General features: G+C 43.0%; 1 pseudogene; it reads left to right on the plus strand.

Moving 5' to 3' along the window:
- The first annotated feature begins 3,463 nt into the window (after positions 1-3,463).
- LOC136282630 (uncharacterized) lies at positions 3,464-4,780 on the plus strand (annotated as a pseudogene).
- The last annotated feature ends 1,394 nt before the right edge of the window (positions 4,781-6,174 follow it).

A 6,174-nucleotide genomic window follows, 5' to 3' on the forward strand; every position in this document is an offset into this window, starting at 1 on the left:
TGCCCAACCTTTTCGTAAAAGGCAAATTCTACAACCGTGACTTTCTACCCCTCGACCAAATCTCTGCTGGAGAGACATGACACTTTCGGTTCAAATTCCCCACCCCAGCCAGGCAAAGGCTCAAATTCCCTAGCCCTTGAACACGGACGACGGTCAAACGCCAGTGGGTTTCCCGTGAGATGTTGAGATGAGAGATTGTCTTGAACTCTTTTTAACTTTGCGCGTGCGCATGATTGTCAATAAAACTTAAAGCAAATCACATCATTACCTCGGGAAGGATATCAGCCAGGCTTCCATTTTGGTCTTTACACTTATTGATAATAAAAAAGAAATTTTGATTCAGAAAACACGAAACTTTCCACTCACCTAAACCTAATTAATGGTCACATTTAGAATATTTATTATCGCTGAAAAAAGCACGTCATCACTATATGTCACGACAGCATGAAGAAACTGTTAGAAACAAATTACACTTTCGCCGCATATTTAAGCAGTAGAGCTTTACTGTCGTAAAAAGAAAATCGCGATAGAAATCTACCATTGGCAAGCTGTTTCATGGAGGTATGCGATGTCTGTCTCTTCTGGTCGTCAAGAATAAATCAATATAATTTCAGATGTTTTGTAGCGTTAGTTTCCCAACCAAGGTAAGTTAATTTCGCCATTTGAAGTTTATCGATAAAGTCTTATTAAAGTCTTAAAGTTTATCGATAAGTAAATTCAAATTTTTTATTTTGAAATTGTGAGAGTTTGCTGGTTTGTTTGCTGCAATGGCGTGTGTAAATCTGTTCTTTCCTCCACAAAAAGTAACTTCGAATGATAAACTCTAACGAGACACAAGGAGACTAAATGTGGCCTTGTTTCATTGAATTTCTTCTCTTAAGAAGAAAGTACCGGACTGGTGTGTCGTGCGATTAGCGCGCGTGCGCCGAGACATTTAAATTTGACCAGTTCGTAAGCAAGTTACGCGTAAGATTTCTGGCGTGGTTTTTTTTTTCAGTTTTAATCGCATTTTGGAGGTTTTTGTTTTTGAGTATGTATTTTAAGCCGTTACCGTTTTACCTTTATTTTTACCGATTAAACGTGCCTGCTTTTAAAGGAGATTTTCGTTCTCGCTTCCGAACATTTCTGGCGACTACGATGGGAGAAAGGTATGAACTGGTGTTTGTTTGAGGTTTCGTTTACAATTTGAGTTTTTGAGTTTTGAGTTGTGCACTATGGCTGCCGAATCCGAGGACAGCAATGTTATGGAGAAAAATGACGAAATTGCGAATGAAGTCGACAAACAGAATCAAAACGACGTTCTGTTTATTCAGATTAAAAGAAGAAAACGCTCCGCTAAGACAAAAGTAACAAAACTCAGACACGAGTTAGAAAGACTATGGGTGAAGGATTCCGAAGTAACGGACATAGAAAGTATGATCGAGCAGTTGTGGGCAGCCCTTGAAGACGTACAAGAAATTTTAGGGGAACTGTCCGCCTTCTATGTCGAAGTCGGAGAAGACACTGGGAAAAAAGAAGCTTTTAAAAAGTCAGAAATCATCCAAAAAGACGTACAAAGGGCGATCGAAGCGGGACAAAATGCGATCAAAGTCCGCGCGTGCAAAGTCATGAATATGAACTCGCCCTTAAGCGAGAACACGACGGATCGCTACGAGCAATCGGCCCGAGAAGATTAGCTAAACGAGAGTCACCACAGCCACAACGACCGAAACCGATATTTGAAACCGTTAAAAGTTCCGACATTCAATGGTGACAAAAGAAAGTTTGAAGATTTTTGGGCCCTCTTTAAAAGTCTAGTGGACGAGTCAACGGAGCCAGTAAATTTGAAGATGGCAAGGCTACACCAATGCCTCACAGGGAACGCCAGGGAAGCCATCCTTGGTCTCGGAGTCACCGTCCAAGAATGCGAGGAGGCCAAAGAGATATTAAAAACGAAGTATTGAGGTACGCGCCGGCTTCCGCGAGCCTACTTGGAACTAGAACAGGCGCCGTTAATAAGAAGTAACGACATTCACGCATTGGAGAAGTTTGTTACAGTGGTAAAGTTACAGGCCGAAAGAAGAGACGGAGAGTTAGAAGATGGAACTCTTCACAGCTTGCTGGTGAAAAAGTTGCCTGATCGCTAGCTGGAAATTTACAGTCGCTGGTTGAACGAACGCGCCAGACAAAATTCAGTCATAGCTTTCAGAGACTGGTTGAAAGACAAAGTCAGATTCCAAATAGAAGCAGCGGAAATGGCGAACGGAATTGAACCGAAACCTGTCGAGCACGTTAGACCACCGAGAGTACCGAGTTACCAGGAACAGAGCAGGATGCGAAATTTTCATACTGCTGCAATAGGGAAAGAGCCAAATAGTACGAAGCTTCCATGTTCTCTCTGCCAGAGTTTCGATCACGGGGTGTGGTTTTGCAAGGAGTTTTATGACGCAGGAGTGGATGACCGCTGGAAGATCGCTAAAGAAAAACAGTTGTGTTTTTGGTTGCCTAGCCTCTGATCATAGGGGGAAAGATTGCCTAAAGGCCCGCACGTATGGAATAGATGGTTGTTCTCGAAATCACCACCGCCTTCTTCATGGAAGTGAAGTTTTGTCAGAAACCGGACCGATGACAATGTTGCCTCATGCTGACGGTGAGAAACGCCCAGATGCTCCACGGGAGGGGGCGCCCGCTGTGACCCTGACCAGCTGTAATACAGAAACGCCCACTTAGTCTTATTTGTTATGAACCTCGTCGACAACAGCTTAAAGAGATTCTGGGAAATCGAAAAGTCTGGCACAGACCGCGATGGCAGACTCGTACTTGCCGAAGAAGAAAGACTAGCCCTAGGCAAAAAGAAAGATTCCCTCAAGTACGAAAATGGAAGATACCGTGTAGCCGTCCCTTGGAAAGAAAACAAACCCGATCTCCCTGACACTAAACCCATGGCACTCTCTCGCCTCCCATGCACCGAAAGAAATCTGAAGAAAAACAGCCGCGTCGCCGAAGAATATCAAGCAACTATTTAGACCTATGTTGAAAAGGTATATTTACGAAAGGTACTCTCAGATGAACAGCCGCCAGCTACCGCACGATATTTGCCCCATTTTCCGGTCGTTAGAATGGATAAATCGACAACGAAAGTTCGAATCGTATTTGACTGTGCCGCTAAATGTGATGGTATTTCCTTAAATTACATGATTCATGTTGGGCCGAAATTACAGCAAGATCTTTTCAACGTCCTTGTCCTAACCGAGAGCCAGACGAATTCGAGTTTAGTCGTGTGGTTTTTGGAAAGAATTCCACCCCTATAGAGTCGCAGTTTGATGCGCAGGAGAACACTCGAAGAAACCAAGACCGCTATCCCCTTGTCACTGAGACCGTCCTTAAGTCAACCTATATGGACGATTCTATTGACAGTGTAGAAAACGATGATGAAGGAGTGGAGCTGTACCGTAAATTGAAAGCACTATAGGGAGTTGCCGGCATGCAAGCAAGGAAGTGGATGTCTAATTCACCGAATGTTATTGAAGCGATTCCGACAGAAGAGCGCGCCACAAAGATCGTGATTAACAGCGGTCAAGATCCGATAACGAAGACACTTGGAATTTCGTGGAACAGTAGTGAAGATGCGTTTACCGTCACCGCTTCTGCAGTTTCCCCAGAATTTCAGACAACGGAGCGAAACGTATTGCGTAAAGGAGCAACGATTTTTGACCCACTGGGATTTGTATGCCCATACGTTATTATGGCCAAGATCCTACTCCTGGAGCTGTGGATTCAAGGCTACGACTGGGACAACGAAGTTCAAGATGAAATAGCAGACAAAATCGGAGATTGGTTGGAGCAATTGAAAAGTCTGCAAGAAGTGAAGATTCCCCGATGTCTACGACGTTCCGAGCCTGTCAAGTCGAAGCGCATTGTGACATTTGTTGATGCCTCTCAGCAAGCTTATGGTGCGGCTGTCTCTATGCGCTTCGAATACGATAACGATACCATAACCCCATAACCAGTCGCCTGATTGCAGCTAAGAGTAAAGTGGTGTCCTCGAAGAGGAAAGAGGACACGAATGCCTGTGCAACCACTATGACGTGTAACCTTCAGAAAGAAACTGAACAACACACCAGGAGTGTGGAGACGCGTTGGACGCGCTTGATTCGAGTACACGCGAGAGTGAGAAGAGTAATACACAACATGCGCAGCAGAGACAACAGGAATGCAAGTATGGAACTGTTGCCCGAAGAAATAAAGGATGCTGAAGAGGAAATAGTGCGCTTAGCACAGCGCGAAGCTTTCCGTGATGAGTACGCCGCTTTGTGCTTAGGGAAACCAATACCAAAGAAAAGCTAGTTGATAAAGCTTAAGTCCTGCATTAGTGACGATGGAGTTATCCGGAGTGATGGTCGAATAAAGTTGGCAGATTTTCTCCCATATGATACTAGATTTCCAATCATTCTGCCTCGTGGACATTGGGTGGCGAACTATCACGAGAGAGGAAACCATGCCACTGGAGCAAACTTCATTCTTTGCCAGTTGAGTGAGAGATTTTGGATTATCGCCGCATGCGAGGAGATTCGCGAGTGGGATCACGAATGTAATAAATGTAAAAGAAGACGAAGCAAGCCAGCCTGTCAGATTACGGCGCCACTCTCGAAAATGAGGCTCCGTTTCAGCTTCAGACCCTTCGCCCAAACAACCGTAGATTTTGCTGGTCCTTTGTACACTGTTCAAGGACGCGGAAAACCACGACGGAAGAGGTGGCTGTGCCTTTTTACTTGCTTGAAAACTCGAGCAGTACATTTAGAGATGCTTTTTAACCCTCTACGGTGGCCAATTTACGTTTTCAACTCAGTTTTTAACACTTAATTACCTGCATTTACGACTGTTAGTCTAAACCGGGTATCTGAAGCACGCAAATGCGGCGCATGTTATAATTAACTACCAAAGCAATGGTATCTACTAAAGAGATAAAAAGAGCCAGAGATTTCTATGAGCAAAGATTCTGCGGGAGAAATATTACAATAGGAAACTTTATTTTCTTCAGAAAATATCATATGAAGATGTGTTGTAGGCGTGGCTGCTTCTAGTTTTGTAGCTATAACTGGTTCTCCTCTGGCGAATCTGCGGCTCAATTTGACATTTTTTTGTTATTCTTTAGAAGAAGAACAGTCCTGCAAAACAGGATAATGTAGTGAACAACTTCCCTGATGCTGAGCTAAGCACTTCCTCTGGTATGGGAATTTTCTCCAACCTCGCGACGTGGAGAGTGAAGGATGAAGCCTCCAAAGCATTTACCATTGGCAAGCTGTTTCATGGAGGTATGTGTTGTTTGTTCTGATCGTCAAGAATGAATCAATATAATTTCAGATGTTTTGTAGTGTTAGTTTCCCGACGCAGATAAGTTAGGTTCGCCATTTGAGGTTTATCGATAAAGCCTCGTTTCTTTTGTTTTGTGGAAATGTTTGGAGAAATCTTTCTAAGAACTCATGTGGAAACTCGCAGTTCAAAACTTAAACAGGCCAGGGGACCAATAACAGCAACTGTGTTTTAAGCTCCGAAAATAGTTGGCATTTTGTATTTGGGGTTAATTCTAAAACTTTGAATGAATGTTTTAGATTTTAACAGATTTAAGATTTATTGGTCGTGATTCCAAAAATGCTTCACAGCCTTCTTGAGTAAAAAATGTACGCTCGCTCAAAAAAGGGAGGAGACGCTGAGCCTAATTACGAGACCATACGTTGTTTTCTTAAATGTCTTTAGGAGTTTAATATCGTTTACGGAACTAGAAGGAGATTTAATTTGTGGAGATATGTTTTTTTCTAACATTTTGCTGCCGCAAACGATTCAGTTGGCGACTTAGCAGAGCTTCGTCCCTGTTCAAAAGAAGAGGTCTGTAATAAGCTGTATCCAATCGAAACAGTTTAGGCGTAAGAATCTATTAAAGTCAATATGTATTAACGACTGTCAGTCTAAGCCGGGTATCTGAAGCACGCAAATGCGGCACATGTTATAATTAACTACCAAAGCAATGTTATCTACCAAAGAGATAAAAGGAACCATACCGTGGAAGGTGAGACTTCTATGAACCAGTGCAAAGATCCTCCGGGCGAAATATTACAACAGAAAGTTAAACTTTACTTTCTTCAGCAAATATCATGTAAAGATATGTCGTAATTAAGCGTGGCTGCTTTTAGTTTT

The sequence above is a fragment of the Pocillopora verrucosa genome, chromosome 7 (genome assembly GCF_036669915.1).
Source record: "Pocillopora verrucosa isolate sample1 chromosome 7, ASM3666991v2, whole genome shotgun sequence".
Classification (NCBI taxonomy): Eukaryota; Metazoa; Cnidaria; class Anthozoa; order Scleractinia; family Pocilloporidae; genus Pocillopora; species Pocillopora verrucosa.